Here is an 18656-nt window from a genome sequence, read left to right on the forward strand (position 1 = left end):
CATAATTAATACCATTATTTTCATAAGCTTTATTACAAAAGTTAATAACAAGTTCTTTGATAGTAGTAAGGGAGGTAGTTAGAAGCACTGATAGATTGGTAGTAGAACACTTACTAGATGCGGAGATGAAATGGAATTTAAATGGTTTTTTGTGCAATTGAGGTAACCAGTACATAGTAGGGACTTTCAAATGTTCGGAAGAGGCTTTAAGCTGGGTAGTGGCAGTGATATGCTTGTTAACAATTTGACTCTCTGTGGAGCGTACGGACCTGAATGTAGATGAATTTGAAATTTCGTTTTGGAGAACTTCCGTGTAGTATATGCGTCACACCACCACAACATTATTTGCTGCTTTGTCTGCCGGTACGAACACAAACCCCTTTGCGAGTAATTGGAGTTTATTTTTTTATTCTAGAAATGGGAATATCATGGACCCTATTACTAATTTCAGAATTGTTTTCAAAATGAGATATACGAATATTAACAGTATCCATAATTTTATTCAAAAAACTGTCTAGAGATTTTTTATCAGATTTTTCACGTTTACACCATTTTTTACAGTATACAGACAGAGCGTCATTAATGACCTGACGACACTGTTTCCAATCTATTTTAGATGGAGGTCGATATTTCGGTCCTTTCTTAAGAAAAGTTATGACCTCACGGTCTTCGACGATGTTGAGGTCTCCTGTAAGGACATGACCATAGGGAACATATCTAAAACTAGATGTTTCACAATCTCAAGTGGAAGGGACATTATTTTCTATATTGACGTCTGATGTAACTGACGTATAATTAAAAATCAAACTTTGCTGGGTTTTTTTATTATAAGAATACGAAATAATAGGTGGTTCTATATTATCAAAATATGGAGGTATTTGGCTTTGGATGGTCATTTTGGGGTACGAGAATTGAAATTACCCATATACAATAAGGAGTTGTGGTATGATTGCCAATGAGACACATGATAAAATGATAAAAAGACAAACAATAGTCTAAAAAACAATACATAGAATACTAAAACCGGGGTGATCTAGGATGCATGCTCTTAAATGGTAGACAGATTTAGGGTGCAATAATATATTAACATAGATGTCCATAAGTATATTGAGGAACTACATTTCATTAAGAATTTCTACTATTATTGGGATTTGTAGGATTTTAATTACAAAATGACGACAGATGCACTGAAAAGGTATAAAACGCATATTACCTGACAGAGCGTTAAAAGTGTATAATGATATCAGAAGTATTCATTGTGTGTTTTTTGGTTTACATTTTCAGTATATTTAAAGGACCGATGCAGCATTGTGTCTCAAATTAGCAGGTCGTATCCAGGAGTTTAACTGTGTGCATATATGAAACGTATTTGGATTTACACAAAAAAACACCAATTACATGTTTTGTGGGGTTTTACTGAAAAGATGCAATATGCTACCTAAACTAAGGTAAGTTAATATCAAACGATTTTATATAAGGAATTTATGTGTACATTCATTTTCATGCACCTCAAAAGAATAAATTTAAACTCATTTTATTATTGTGACCACTGATTTCATTGATTGATGTACTATTTTCGTAGAGTAAGTTTTTCTTAAGACATAATGAAAGTCTACCGTCAGTCCGTCTCAACACTCAATTGCATTTACAACATGTTTTTTTAATTTAACTCTAAAACATTCTGTTGGTTCAACTATTATTGAGACATGTTAGGCTTAAAAAGACATTAAATATTTTATGCTTTTTTACTATTTTTACTATTTTGCACGGCAGGCGCGTTTTCTACACTCAAGACTCATTAGTTGCGCTTAAATCAGAATGGTTGGAAAATCATTCGACAAGGAAATAGTAGAGGATTTAAAAATAAGAAATTCCAAAAATGTGTGTCAAATCTGGCTTAGGCCTTCTATACCTAGATTTAAAAAAGCCTTGACATTTCGAATAATTTTAGAGTCTAATGAATAGTTAATTAAAAAAAAAAGAATGATGTACCAAATATATTTTACGTTAGCACAGGAGGTACAACCATTGGGCTCGAAACGGCAACCAGCAGTGGCATTTACCGGTAGTTTGTAAAAACTCGTCCAAGTTACAAAGCTTATTATTGTGTATGCTAGTCGGGCATTTCGTATTACTGTTGCTTGAATCAAAACAGTTGAATGACCATAGCAGTTAGGAAGTTGAAGACCATTGAAAAGCAAAATAATCAAAAAGCGGTGCCAAATTTTGCTTAAGTCATTTTTGTCTCGAGGTAGAAAAACCTAAATATTTCGAATTATTTAAAGTTTAACCTTAAATTAACAGAAGAATATGACATACTAATGATATTTTAGGTCATCACTGTTAAATTCTTACTCAATATTTGCAGTAAAATATTTACTAAGATGTGGGTAACTTCACAGGGAAAACAACTTTTAGTTTGTCCCAATATCTTCTAGTTAGTGTAAAATTTGTATCAACATATTTCTTTAACGTAACAAAAGTCATTTAAACCCGATAAAAAATTCAAACAACAATGGAAAATGTGTTTGACGTAAACCAAAAGTATTATATTACAAATCTATCTTATTTATGATATTTCATCTATTCATTCGACATACTTGTTTTTTTTCTGCCCCATGTGTCGATTGACACGGTCAGCTAAGACACAGCGTTTCGGGATCTTTGGTGTTCAGAAGATACAATTGTTAGTAATTTAGAAGTTTTGTCATACTTAAAAGAACCATTGAATGCAATAATTTGTGCTAGTTCCAAGGGAAAGTGATTTTTCGAACCTTCAATATCGTTTTAATCAGAATCTATATGATTTTTTTTAAAAGAAAAGCACAAACGGGGTATAATTGATGATTGCTAATCGTCGCGTAAGCATACGCAACGAATCCGGCATATGCACTTGTTGCTCTTTGAGTTCTAAACCAATGCTAGGAGATCAGCTGAAAATATCAAAAGGACATTCAAAACTCATAAGTAGAGATAAAACTGACAGTGGCATTGCAAAAAAACGACGAACGACGAATAACTAACACATTTACAAAACACTTCATAGATACCAAAGACTGCGCAACACGGAAACCACAAAATATGGGGATGATCTCAAGTGCGCAGGAAGACTAAGCAGAACCGACTCCAATGGAGCCATCTTTAGTTGCATTTCAGTTGGTAATGTCCCTATCAAGGAAAGAAACACCATGTTATAAGTTATATGGTATGCTACTGACCCCTACGGATCCATTGAGGGTTAGTAAAATCCATAGGGGTGAGGCCGCAGGGTGAGTCCCCTATGGATTTTACTAACCCTCTATGGATCCGTAGGGGGGTCAGTAGCGAACCGTATAACGAATTTATCGCACAGAGAGCGTTTTCTGCCAAGTTTAGTATAAAATATCAAAATTTAACAATGAAAAATAATAACAATAACAATGACAATAGATTAACACAACTACTAACTAGTATTTAGAGCATTTTCTTTTTTGAAAATACAATTCGGAATGAATGTCATTTGTTCAATGTTAGATTTTGAATGATTGTCACTTTACATTTGTGAAATAATTGTGGACCGGCAGCTTGTCTTGTGTTGCTAACAGTAATGAATGATTCATTATAATCAAAGTCCCCTAATATAGCGTTCAAATCCTATCCTTCGAAATCGGAATGCAAACTCTGCAGAGTGTCTGCTTCAATAAGAACAGGTGCCATAAATCCATTTTCAGTAAGTGCTGGTCTTACAGGAGGTGCTGGTAAAGCCTCCTGGCACAGCTCCCATAGTTACTCCCAGAGTTTGTCCCGTTCGTTACTTTTCTTGCGTGTCTACCCGTTGATAAACGGATAGAGATTGTACGGATTTGTGACCGGTAACAGACATTATCTGAGCATCATTAAACTGATTTTTTGACAAAATTGAAGCTCCCGTTGCTCTTATGGAATGATTTCTGGCTCAGTTTACATGACAAACTCAAGTCACTCATAAATGTTTTCAGCTTTTTCTCCCCAACAGGTGCGTTGTAATACCATATTTCGTTGTCGTCATCAACAAAACAGTCCCTTGGACGCTGCCACAATCTGAAATTTTTTTAAATGAAGAAAAAATGAAGAATTAACTTTAAAAAAATCTGGCTTTTCTCGACATTTAGAACAATTATGACACATACCATCTTTAATATACTTTTGGTGGATTTTTTTAGCTGTGTTTTTTTTTTATTATTTACCCATGATTTTTCATGTTTTTCTGTATTTAAGATTGTTTGACGATTGTAGCTTTTATTTATTGTTAAATTTACTTACCTATCACAATCAGGGTGCAGCTTGTCTGTATACTTTATAAAGGATTCCACTGGACAATACATTGAGCCTGGAATACAAAATTCTATATGATATAGTTATATTAAAAAAAAAAACATTTTAAAGTATACAAATATTTAGAAAATGTTGACATTTCTTTTTTTTTGTGCTGCAGTCATTGTTGATTGAAAAGTAAAAATACAAACCATTCCATGCTTTTGCACTTCACGAAACGTCAAATAAGATATTATATGGTCTGTGGATAATCAGGTAACATTTTCATTTTGTGTTTGTTTTGGGGGTGGGACTCTTTAACTTTAAATTACCCAATATTTTGGGGTTGTTTTTTTATTTTTTTTGGGGTGGAGGGGGTGTAATTAATGATATAATACTAACCTAGCCTGATGATTATCAAATATATAAACTAATGTACCTGTAGCTTCTGGCATGACTCCACTTGTTGTCTCCTTATCATTTCCTCTATGGTTTTTGGTTTATTCATCTAAAATGTTTTCGATGTATCTCATTCCTGTATTTGGGTCTGTTTTCAAAGCAAAGGTTGACTTGGTCATTGTATGCATATTTTCTGCACCTCGTCGGCAAAAATACAGTCTTATATCAAACTGGAGTTTGTTAAATATTCCTTTGGGGGTTTGTGTAGAAAAGTAAACTGACTTGTACAGCTTCTCCCTGTCAGATTCCTGGATAATTGGATAGTGTTCAACGTTTCCTTTTCCAGCTTGTTTCAGTTCGGCCCTTGCAGCGTCAAAGCTCATGTTTGCATATCGAAATGCTGCATCTTTAATAATGTCAAAGTCCTTATTGTTTGGAGGTGCTTTAAGGTGGCGATTCAAGCCATGTCGAATCGATTCCAATGAAGAGGTTTTATACATAAAACCATCTGTTTTTCTAGCATCAAGGTAGAAATGAGATAACGCTTCACCCAAACGTTGTATTGTAAAGCTTTCAAAGTCAGCTTCATGATGTTTACTAGTAAGATATTCCCTGAACAATTTTGCAGATAAGGTGTTACTTTTTGTGTCTTTTCGGAGTGAATGTTCCGTCTTTTATCGTTAATGTCCTGACGTGTTGACGTCCCGAATCTCTCCATTTTGTTGCAGACGAAAATATGACGTCACATGTTGTTTGAAACGGGAGATAACTTTAGTTAAAGTACTGATTTTGTATACTGATCAACGGGGGACAACTCCCAAATAATTACTTGAATCGATAAGGTATTGCGTTTAAAATACCGTTCTGAAAATTCCAAGCGGCACATCAGTCATCTCCTATCGCCGCCATGACAACCCCTATGAAATCTACAGACCCCCTACGGGCCCATAGGGGGTCACCACGTGACGGCGTTAAACCAATCACAATGTGACTATTTTCTCGAGGTGCGATAATGAAGTTTCGACAATTGACCAATGTTTGTGTTCATTTGTGACACAGATATTCCATAACGGTCAACTCACTTAGCGTCTGTATCATGTGTATTACTGGCTAGTGATAAGGTATCTTCATATAAAGTAGGACAAAGTATTCTATATACTCTTTCATTTACATTTTTTATTTGTTTTCTTGAATACTTATCATAGACTTTTGCATGCAATCATTGATAGAAAGTGAAGTAAATGGAGAAAATCAAAGTCTTATTTACACATTCTACTACTGCACCGAGAATAATACGATATCTCTCCACTCGAGACGGTTAAATTTTAAAATTAAAAACTCGAGGCTGGCCGATGTATAAGTCATACTTTTTAGTGGAAGAATATGTTTTTCTTATGAATTTTTGACGATATGCAGACAAACTGAAACATGCTTTTCCAATGATCTACAAAAAAGATGTGCTCTTTTTATATAACGTCATCAGACAGGGTTGCCTTTTTCGTGACGTCACAATAGAAAATTCAGATAAAAGCAAGACCATTTTACGTCAACATTGCATTTTGACAAATGAGGAACTTAGATCAAACAAACCACACGTTATTCAAATAAAAATAATCATCAGAGAATGAAAAGGATAAATCAGTTGAGAATTTGGAGAAAATGTTCAATCATGCGGTTGATAATGCTCAGGTTTTTAACAAATATCTTCTTATGCCTCTCTAGTGCATGTCCTACTATTTTTACTGTCTGTGTTTATACAGCGATATTGTTGTAAAAATCATGACAGCAGGTGTGATATTTCATCGCACAAAACAATCTGCAGTTAGTTGACATTCCCTCGCAAAAATGCCACGATTTCTGGCAAAGAACCAGTACTAGGGACCGTCTGACAGTAGATTGAGCAGTGTTGCTCCAAAGAAAAGACGTTGCTATGACCTGTTGTTGTACCATGTGGTAATGTTGAAAATTTATATGTTATATACGCTCAACAAATATCAAAGTCTTAACAGACAACATTCTATTGATGAGAAGACTAAGCATACTCCGTAACCCCACCCTCTCAAAATCTTTTAATGACTAACGGCAGTCGAAAACGGGCGACAGAATAGTCATGAAACCACATAAAACGTCACCAGTGTCTGAGCCGAAGGTTGGTAAACCAGGGTTATGTCAAAGAACGTAATACATAATGTCATTATTTTTATGTATTATTGCCAAAAAATCTCTGAAATAAGGAAAAAAACAGTCACAGATGTTTTTGCGCCTATCCCAAGTCTGGACTGTCCTAGTATTGTGTGTTTTTTTTTTAAATTTTGGTTCATTTATATGTTTTGCAGTTTAGTGTGACGTCCATTTTTGCAGAACTAGTACAATTTTTATGTTGAGGGGCCAGCTGATGTCCGCCTCCGGAGGCATACGCAAAATAGGTCGAAAAAAAAATATTCCTTTGAATTTGACAGTTGTAGGTAATTAATCCTACATTTTATTGCAGTAAAAAATTTCTGAGTCATAAACATATATCTTGGGTATTTCAAAGCACCATTATTTTTTATTTGGGGTTTCTATAGAATATTTTGGAAACTTGAGGTTACATGGTTACTAAAGCTTGTACACAGATAAAAAAAGATGTGATAATTTGATTGATTAACTCCCAGTGATTAGTATTTTCATAAATGCAATGAAATGTTATGTGAAATTATGTCTTTAGTACTGGACAGGATAAAACTTTTCTCATGCCAAGTATTTCTTTATTTTAAACAAAGATAAATTCTGCACAATTTTTTGAAAAGTGCAAATTTAAGATAGACTAATAGAGGAAAATCAATGGTGGTAATACACCTTATATGGGAAGCTGCACATGCACCTTTGACCTTGTGAGAACTCTCATTTGTTAAAAATGCTTACTATTTAAGTGAAATATTACAAAAAATGAAATATTCTGAGTGGATTGAGTCTCCAAAAACACATTTTATGAGAAAATTTCCTTGAAATAGGACTTTACCATGATTATTAGTAGACAGAGCAAGCCATACTTAGTGTTTTGAGGAGCCTTTTCTCCTTATTTCTTATATTCTGCAACAATAAAAAAAAATTTCTGAAGTTATACTTTAATAAATATATAGTTATAAGTAAATGAAACTATTTTTAAAGCAGTTACAACAAATTATTCACTAAAAGAGAAGCTTTTTATGCCCCTCTCTGGAACGCGGCGTAAATTTAAGTTTTACGTAAGGACTTATTGAAACCTCCTTGGAGACAACAAACATTTATATGGATGGTTCATTCAGCTTGAATACTTCAATTACTCATTTGTTATAACATTTCTGTCATAAATGAGTGGAAGTTTCCCCCAAATTTTTATTAATTGGCCTGAAAAGTTGAAATTTTTAGGGAAATGAGAGGTATAAATGAACCAAAAGAGACCTTATAAGGAAGACAAAGAGGTCCATTCGTGGTATTTATCATCCTAAAGTCATCTTTTGTATCATATTCAACTGTTTGTAGGCAGATGAGATAAATATTTGATCATTTATTGGTCCATACTGTATTCTATCATGATGCGGCTTGATTTGGATTTTTCAAAGAAATTTTGCTCGAATCGTTGTAGATCTCGTCTTACATTATACTAGATTTTTCTGAAACTATTGAAATGATTATGACAAAACTTGGCAGGAATACTTGAAATAGCCAGTATTACCAATAGAAAAGTCACATTCAGTTTATTCAACAAAAAAGTCTTCTTTAGGTGTAATACCACCAAATCATAGTACGTCACATCCGGTTGCATACGAAAATAGGTAAAAAAAAAATAATATTCCTTTGAATTCGACAGTTGTAGGTAATTAATCCGACATTTCATTGCAGTACAAAAATTCTGGGGCATAAACATATATCTTGGGGATTTCAAAGCACCATTATTTTTTTATTTGGGGTTTCTATAGAATATTTTGGAAACTTGAGATTACATGATTACTCAAGCTTGTACACAGATAAAAAAGATGTGAGAATTTGATTGGTTAACTTCCAGTGATGGGTATTTTCTTACATGCAATAAAATGTTATGTGAAATTTTGTCTATAGTACTGGACAGGATAAAACTTTACTCATGCCAAGTATTTCTTTATTTGAAACAAAGATAAATTCTGCACAATTTTTTGAAAAGTGCAAATTTAACAAAGACTAATAGGGGAAAATCAATGGTGGTATTACACCGTTTCTGCTCTCTGGTCGGGTTGTTGTCTCTTTGACACATTCTCCGTTTCCATTTTCCATTTTATGATGGTCTTGAAGTATAAATTCTAGGTACTGACATTGTGTATCATCTTAATAACGTGTTATAGTGTTCTTTTATTTGTCTTTGTATATCTTTTACTGTTTAGTCCGTTTTTGGTGATATCATTTTGGTGTGGCTTTATATTTATTCATTCCTGCCATTGTGTTATTGTGCTACGGTCATTTTTTTGTATTCTTGTCTATCATTTTTGCTTATGTGCTTTGTCTTTAGAGTGTCTTTATGCCATTTGTTTTCTTTGTTGACATAGTTGTTTGTTTTATAGTGATTAAAAGAATAACACAATGTTGTCTACTGTACCCCAATTTTTGACATTTTCACCTATTATGTCTGTTTGTTTAGTTCACAAATTGTTGTCAATAGAATCGAATTCTATGCAACTGTCATACAAGAAAGAGGTTTAGCTAACTATAAAACTAGGTTTAATCCACCATTTTTTCTCATAAGGAAATTTCTGTACCAAGTCAGTTGTTTTCCTTTCAATTGATGTGTTTGAGCTTTTGATTTTGCCATTTGAGAAGGGACTTTCCGTTTTGAATTTTCCTTCGATTCCGTATTTTTGTTATCTTACTTTTACCTAAAAAAAATCGATAGATATGTTTGAGTGCATTAAGTGAAAGTAGCTACCCTTTGTGATAGCATCACATATTTGGGATTTCTATCCTGAACGGAAGTAGTCCTTATTATTAATTAAAGACCTATTGAAAGAATAAGTTTAAATTTAGTTAACAAAGGAATGGCAAACATTTAACAGATACATAGTTATCTGATAAAAAAACCCACCCTGGTTCTATCAAATCGTTCTCTGAAGCAGCTATATTGGTTGCTTTATACCGTATAGCAGGTTATTTTCGCGGGTGTAAACTTTCGCGATTTAGGGGCTACAAAGTATACAAACATTTTAGCGGTTTTTATTTTGGCTGATTCTTTAATCCAATTAAACATTTTGACGGATACTGAAATTGTTGCAGTTAAAAAATTGTCTATTGTTATGGTTAAATGATAGTTTTACCTGCATGACGTCTCATTTATTAATATTTTGATACAGTTAATCAATAGAATGGTTATTTGTTACAGGTGTACAAACTTCTTGTAAATGTTACGATTGATTAGTTACGAAATTTACCGGACCTTTGATGTACTAATTATATTATAAAATTATCATGAGTGCCTTGCAACTCTTATATAATTTGACACTAATTAATAAGGATAAAATACCTGACAGCGTACCTTACACTTTTATAATATTATTTATTTAATTATGTAACCATTACATGTTTTAGCTATTAGAAAATATTGAACGTATGCAAAAATTTTCGCCAAAAAAAGCGAAAATAAACACCCCGCGAAAATAACCCGCTATACGGTATCTTAAATTACATCTAAAAATTGACAATGTAGGTAGGATAAGCGATTCTTTATTTTTTGCAATTGTCATCTTGTCATTTTCATAACCAATATTCCAGCAGTACTTGCATATAGAATATATCTTTACAAGTTTGTATAATTTTTCTATTATAATTCATTGAAGAGTACTTTGTTGCTTACATGAAATATAACAGGGTTTTAATTGTAAAGTTGAAATAAAATCTAATAATTTGTCAGGCTGCAACATGAATCATAATGTGAATGAACTTTACAGAATATCTTTGCAAGGATGAATTAGAGACACCAGTAGTTAAACAGATGTACACATCCTGTGAATCAATTTCGAATCTGCAAACCAAAAGTTGTATATGGTCGATTAAATTCGTTTTTAAAAATATCCCTACTGCATCAATATTTGCTTTTCGAGCAGATCACTCGTTTGTGAAATCAACATAATATATATATACTTTACCATGTATACGGACAAAGACTAATTCTGAAACATAAAGTTAAGTCATAAGATCTTCTTAAAAGAAAGACGAAAGATACCAAAGGGACCTTCAAACTCTTAAGTCGAAAATAACCTGACAACGCCTTGGCTAAAAAAGAAAAAAGGACAAACAGACAAACAACAGTACACAAAACACAACATAGAAAACTAAAGACTGAGCAACACGAGCCCCACCAACAACTTGGAGTGATCACGGGTGCTCCGGAAGGGTAATTTCATGCTCCACATGTTGCACCCGTCGTGTTGCTCATGTAAGTACAAACCCGGTGATAAGTCTTTTTCGGTAGGTCACATTCGGGGAAAAGTGAACGGGATTGTAGTTACGACAAATGGAACATATCCGTCGTCGTCTGTGAAACAGATATTCCATAACGGTCGACTAACTCGTGAAGGTGTCCATAAAATTTACGAAAGGATGATTTCAACTTCACCACTTGGAACTCTTGGTTAAGTGGCTTCCTTGTGAACAGCAACCCTCTATCAAGTAAATCTGATAGAAATACAAGCCCTTGAATATCGTATCAACTAGGAGGTATATACTCCGTATGCAGTCGCTGCTGGAATGTTCTATATAGAAATGGAAGGTTCACCATTGGGAAGCTGAAATCATATCTTTTGTTGCAAAATTTTGTTTTCAACCTTCCCTCATTGCCAATTTCTAGATGTAGGCAAAGATATGAAGCAGACTTAACTGTATCTCTTTTATCCTCTATTTCAAGTTCGATAGGATAGACGCCTTTATCATAAGCTAGTGTTCTAGAAATTCTATTAATTTAAAAAAACTCAAAGGGACTTTACATCATTGCATATCCGCATAGGAAAAAGAAAAAGGAAAAAGGAAAGAAATTAATCACTATTTGTTTTGAAAAAAAGAAAGATCATCTAGTTTCTTAAATCTGTATTCAATATTACTTTCCTATTCATTATTGCAATAAAAAGATCTGTTTGCAAACTAGTGTACTGTACTTTCAATCAATGTCTGCTGCGCGTGGTCAATATTGAAGGTATATTGCAATAACAAGTAAGGAACTTATATTTAAATATATATGAATCAGTATACTTTATGAGCATGTTGTTGAAACTTAATATAAATCAAGAATATACATGTGAAAACAGAGCAGTAAAAACATTCGACGTAATGCGGGTAATCACGTTATTTTTTGCAGAACAATTTTGTAAAAAACAATTTACGCTAGCATTACATTTAATGTAAATGATATAATTGTTGACAGGTAAAGTATTTAAATAAATAAACCCTTCTCTAATTATGTCAAGGATACAGTAGTACATAATAACTTTTGATATACCCATGACAAGGGTTTTAATGCTGTTTGTGAAAAAAAATTCCCTGCAATATTAAATGACAGAAGTTGTTTTGAGGTATAAGTTAAACAAGGGGTTGTCTCCTATGACAAGTCGAATGTTCTGTCTTCAAATGTAAGTTATTGCAAGACTTACACATTCACATAACCCTCCTTATAATAGTTTTTATTGATTGCAAAATAAACCGAGGATCATGAAGTTCATTAAATCTTTATTGATGTTTTTCTTATCTTATTTATTGTTTGTAATAGGAAAGTAAATGAAATGTAGTATTGTAACGGCATTTCTATACTTATTTGCTATAAAAAGATCATTATTGTAGGTATTTTACATTGCAATATCATATTCTCACGAACTGATCTAATTCGAGCTTTCAAGAAAGGAACTTATATCTATGTATAGTTCTGTACATTTTATAAACATGTTTTTAAACTTGATTTAAATCATGTAAAAATGCAGTAAATAGCTAATAACCTTTTCGCTTAATATTAAGTGTTCTTACATGCATATCATCATTATCTATAAAAATATTTCAAATTCTTATACGCAAGAATTACATTTGTAATGCACATGATATATATTTTGAAGTTGTAAAAAAGCCATAAGATAAACCCCTATAACATCAATGATACAATTGTTAAAATAATTTTTGATATTCATATAAAAACTGTATTATGCTTTGCACGAATAATAACAATTGCTCTAGGTTTTTTCTTGATTCATTAAATAAATTCAGAGAGTTTCACGAAAACGTTTTAAGACTAAACTTAAATTTAAGTTAAAGTATAATTAAATATTAGTATAATTTGTTTCCTAAAACCTAAAAGACTTAAGTAAAACATGTCGTCTGATAACAAAACATGCTGTTTATGTCACTGAATAACAAAGACAATAAAAAAAAATGTTATAATTTGTACTTCTTGCAGGGATCAATGTTCAATTAACAACACAAAACAATTCGTTACTTAACCTTTGAAGATGAAAACAATAAGATGATAAAAATGTTAAGAATTAAGCATTATACACAGGTAATGACAATTGAAATTACCGAGAAGACCCTATGCAGTGACCAATACATTTATTACTGTTACAATGAATGTGTACTTTGATCGAGGTATTCATATATATCACATCCGATTATTCAACTAACAATAGGCTAATTTCGTCAACAAAGTCGTGCAATTTTATATATCTGTATGCAACAATTTGATATATATTTTTTTCCAGGATTATAAGGTCTTTCTACATTTCAGTGGGAAGACCTATAGAATTTTTATGTTCTTATAATTTCTCTTCATTTCATGTTCACCGAAATTGCAAATTCAACGAAAGTATCTGACATTCCAAGTTGTATTTAGTATACTTGTTAAGGAGTAGATTTATTGCATTTAAATTCGAACAATGGAGTATTTACAGCGTTCAAAACATAATCGAAACGTACTTACATTCGGTGCAAAGGTTTAAACTTTTGAAAGTTACCTAGAAGTACCCGTTTAATATTTTTCGCGGAAAAATCTAAAGCAAACAGATTGCATTGAATTGTTTTCATCTTTCCGAAAGCCCATAGAATGAGAGAGGTAAGTAAATTTTCACTGAAATATATAAGGGATTATAGGAGAAATATAATTTATTTCAATCAATGCACATATTTTTTATCAACTCTATAATGTAAATGTACAATAAAAGAAATAGTCAATTAATATACATCCAAATAAAAACTCGCCAGGCGTAAACTGTCAGTACTTCATGAACAATCACGATACAATCAATCTTCTGATGTTTTGTGAAGGTAAAAATGTAATGCTTTTTTTTTATTTATGATAATTTACATGTAATTTTGGGACTCGAAAACACAGGGTAATATACAAAAACGCCTGGAATGTTTAAGTAAACGAAATAACTATCTGTATCTATGTGGTTTCATGAATGCACTTGACATTTCTCGCAAACAAATATTAATAAAATCTTGGCAGTGTTAAAAAAAAAACCCAGTAGATATCAACACCAAACACTCCAGAATTCGCCCGTGTCTGCCAATTTTAAAGAAGGCTATATACATGTGATATGAAAAGCGTCATATCTTTCAGTTGAACACGCCCTTTACGCTATTGATTATGTTATTGCATTGATCAGAAAAAACCGGACTGCTCTGTTAACATCTTATATCTATTGAATAAAATGTACTTTTCATTCTTACAAATGATCGGAGAAAGACTCCAACCAATATAAAGCGCGAAGAAGTGATTGCTACATGAGCAAATTGACTTGTTTAAGCATATGCCTACAAAGTGTTATAGAACAGATCGAGTATAATATTTATAAATCCAATCAAATTAGAGATGGCAAAGCCTTTACTAGGATACATAACTGCTGAAGTGGGTTTCATTTAAATGCAAATGGGAGCACTTGAAAGGAAGTTTATGTCTACTACTGTTTTATCATAATGTTATACAGTGTTATATTTTCGACGCAGTTCTAATAGTTCTAGCCAGAGTGCAATAAATCTGTTCAACTATGATTTTTTTTTAATCAAATCATCTTTTTTTATCATTTTGTATCTAAAATTTCAGGTTAAATGAAAGATGATTGAAAACGATAATTTTCACACTGAATAATTATGCAACTCGCTAAACTATAATATAATACTACATAAGGTTTTTCAAATTACTGTTTGAATTCCCCCGGTGGCATATAAGACTTATGTTCGCTACTCACTTTTACCTGTATGACTGGGAAATATATTGTTCAGATGACATTTCATTATAATTCAAATTTATTCAGCAATCTTTATCCACAAGTTGGACTTAAAAATTAAAAGTATTTATTTAATTTTGGAGAAATAATAACTTTATGGATGTGTATTACTATGAAAAACGCATACATGAACTGTTACCCTTTTTAAAAAATATAATACAAGACATACTATCGTACAATATGCAATAAGTATATACGGGTAAACGATAAGTAGTTATCTTATCTTAATCAGTATTGTAAAAGGAAAATAAAAGATATTTTACATGCCAATGGGTAGTATTTAAGCGTACTTTTAATAATCATCTACTATAAAGCGGTCAATACTGCAGGTGTAATCAAGTCTAAATAATTCTTTCCACGAAGTGATCTGATTCGGGCTTTCAAGAAAGGCATTGAAATATTATTCACAATATTTGTATAATCATATAGGTGTAAGAGTTCAAGTTTAAACAGAGTTGTAAATAACAAACGACGTATGAGATTTTAAATGATTCGATCATCGTTTTCCTTCAACATATTTAAAATCTCTATAGTTAAAATAACACTTGGAATTGACTTGATGGGATTTTTAGCAAATGTAAAAATGAATATCTATAAATAAACCATCTGAGTGTTAAGGAAAAGAAAAGAAAATTGATATACAGACATGATTGAATGAGAGGTAGTCATGATGAATATATTGTTTGCTTTTCATGGATAACGTTCCCTACAAAAACGATTTCTTGTTGAACGCATGACAGTGCCCCAAGTTGTCGATTTTTCAGAGTTTTTCTTGTTAATTCGTGGATCAAACAAGGGGGAGTTTCACTCTTTTCACGAAAATGTAATAAGTCAAGCCATGTTTTATCTTAGAAATTAAGTTAGCTTCTAAGATAAAACATGGCTTGTCTTATTACATTTTCGCGAAACTCACCCTTGTTTGATTCACGAATTAACAACAAGAAAAACTCTTAGAAATTGACAACTTGGGGCAAAGTCATGCGTTCAACAATAAATGCTACCCATATACCGTTTAGTAAGCTATAAGCTACCGGCATGATAAAATGTGATCCACAATTTGTTTATTGTAACCTCCTAGAATAAAACTTTAGTTGGTATCAAGTCATATTTTATCATGCCGGGGGCTTATAGTTTACTACACGGAATATGGTCTAAAATTTGGTGATGTCTTAGAGTAAGATAAGGGTCAATTACCAATCCGCTATTGAGTAATGTCTCATCATTTGATATAACTTATCAATGTATTTTATAGGAGTGACACGACGGGTGTCACATATGGAGCAGGATCTGTTTATCTATCCGGAGCACCTGAGATCCCCCCGGTTTTTGGTGGAGTTCGTGTTGCTCAGTCTTTATTTTTCTTTGTTGTGTTTTGTGTACTATTTATTGGTTCGTCGTTTTTCGTTTTTGCCATTACATTGTCAGTTTGTTTTCGACTTATGAGTTTGAATATCCCTTTGGTATCTTTAGCCTCTCTTTGACAAAAATATAGAAAAAAATCAAGAAATTTGAAGCACAGAATTTACAGAAAAATTTTCATTGGATATATTGCAGTTTGACAAACACTAGGTTTTATCACTTAGAAGCTTGATTTCTCTTTATGTGATTAAAACATTCAAAAGCTGATTTTCATAAAGAGTTAACTCCCTTAGTTACGATATGGATTGTTGCTCATTTATGAAGGCCGTACGTTGACATACAATTATTACTATCGCTTTAAAATTTGAATTACAATGGTTACACATTTGTTCAACTCGCCTTTGATTGTACCTGCTTTTTCTTTATATAAACATTGCATCAAACTCCAAATATATAAGCACTGTATCGACATGACGGGTAATTAATATATTTTGATATGCATATGTACAGACATACATAAATACATATTAAATGGCATTTAATACGTCTAGAGGAGAGAACTAAAGGATTAAATATATGATTACCTGTCAAAAGAACTTCTTTTATCTTTACTATGAATAGATTCAAACATTTAAGAATGTTTGTATTCTGTAAAGGTTGAAATATATTGACTAAATTACACTAACAACAAGTATAAAGTGATACCAAGTAGAACATACAGCACTGATATAAATAAAAACAATCGTTTTACACAAGTCTCCTATTCACGATAGCAAAATAACTCTTGATTTGAAAGGCAATTGGTAACAAAAATCCTATTGTAGGTGCCATATTCATAGCCGATAACAGGTTTTGGTGACCCTATTTACATTGTCATGATGTTTCTGTCTGGCACCTTGTTTTTGTAAATTAACCAACAAGGTTTATTGCGTTATGATAGCTCCTACAGTGCATTTCATTCTTATGCATGTAATGTTATAGATTTATCAGTACGGCATGTTGTTCTTTTGAATTACAAGACATACTTGAGACTACAAGGCGTTATAATCGAATTCACATTAAATACGTTTTTGGTAATGCATTTCACGGATGATCAAATGTGCGTTGCTTGCAACTAAACTTTTTAGTCTAACAAAATTCCTAGATGTTTGAAAATTGTGTACCTACCTAGTTGAAGGAATTGACCATCGATAATATATATACAATCTCCGACAGTCTAATTGAATGATATGCCTTTACACTTAAGAATGTTTGTGCATAATATTAAGATAAAAAAACATTCAAAAACTTTTCATTTTAATCACAAGTTTGTAATCTTGTAAAGGTATGATATATTCAATATCAGGATAAGTTATGTTTTAATCAAAATTCCGTTCAATATTTTATTTGTGTACAGCTGCCATTTAAAATTTCATTCTAAAGGTAGCAAGCAAAACACAATATCAGTCAGCCATGACAACAAAAGTAATTAAATACTTTAAAAATAATGAGAATAGTACGTTTTGTTATTAGTTTGTTTGTTGACAGTATAGAATTGCATTACATTCATACTTAGAATACCTGGCGGTAGACACTTATTTATTTGATCGGAGTCAATATATTGTGTATTGAAAAATGATAAGTTAGATCAAAAACATTAATTTATATAAATAAGAACACTTAACACAATTTGCAAGGGGAGAAAGGATGTAGGTTTATAATTCATTTAAGAATTTATTTCATAAGATTCTAAGAAAACTCATTTTGATAAACATGACAGAACTTAAAAACTCCTTATCCATTATGTCTCTTTTATGGGGTTGGTGTTGATCGATCTTTAATACATTTTCGTTAAAGTGCTTTTTGGACTTGTTAGATTTTAGTGTTTAGGTTTCGCCATTGCATTGACAGTTTCTGTTCGACTTATGAGTTTTAGATTTTCCATGGAATATGTATCCTCTTTGTAAACTATTTTATTCATTGCTTTGAATTGAAAAGTCTTCCTTCATACAGAATATAAAAAATATTCTAGATAAATATCACTTTTCAGTTAGGCACAATTAATGTATTTCTACATGACATTGTGCAAGTTGTATCTTGCAATTTTTCTATGAATACAGGTAAAGTACACTTTCTTTAAAAAAAACTGAAGCAAAAACGTTTTTATCAATATTTCTATCTATTTAAAAATAAGGAAATGTGGTATAATTGTAAATTAGACAGCTATCAATTAAATACCAAAGGCAAAAGATGTGAAAAATATAAAGCCATATACGGCCTTTACAAATGAGAAAAAGAACGTTCTGTATAACAACTTTAAAAAAGCTTCGTGATCAAAAAGTGAAACACTTTAAGAGACAAAACCGGGTTCGTACAACAACAATAAATAAAACCATTCAA

General features: G+C 32.1%; 1 protein-coding gene and 1 long non-coding RNA gene across 4 annotated transcripts in view; one reads left to right on the forward strand and one right to left on the reverse strand.

Moving 5' to 3' along the window:
- The first annotated feature begins 1286 nt into the window (after nucleotides 1-1286).
- Nucleotides 1287-18656, forward strand: part of LOC127715358 (uncharacterized) — a 55357-nt gene continuing 37987 nt past the window's right edge. For 2 of the 3 annotated variants that reach the window (XM_052221389.1, XM_052221391.1), the window contains exon 1: nucleotides 1287-1448. The gene's annotated coding sequence lies outside the window, so the exon portion shown is untranslated. Of the gene's footprint in view, nucleotides 1449-15455; nucleotides 15580-18656 lie in introns of those variants that run through there. The other variant, XM_052221390.1, reaches the window with a different exon arrangement.
- LOC127715375 (uncharacterized) lies at nucleotides 3967-4836 on the reverse strand. The gene is made up of 3 exons (XR_007988366.1): nucleotides 4712-4836; nucleotides 4282-4348; nucleotides 3967-4059 (listed from the first exon to the last, which is right to left on the reverse strand). It is a non-coding gene; the product is annotated as an uncharacterized LOC127715375 (long non-coding RNA).

Source organism: Mytilus californianus, unplaced genomic scaffold (genome assembly GCF_021869535.1).
Source record: "Mytilus californianus isolate M0D057914Y unplaced genomic scaffold, xbMytCali1.0.p SCAF_9, whole genome shotgun sequence".
NCBI lineage: Eukaryota > Metazoa > Mollusca > Bivalvia > Mytilida > Mytilidae > Mytilus > Mytilus californianus.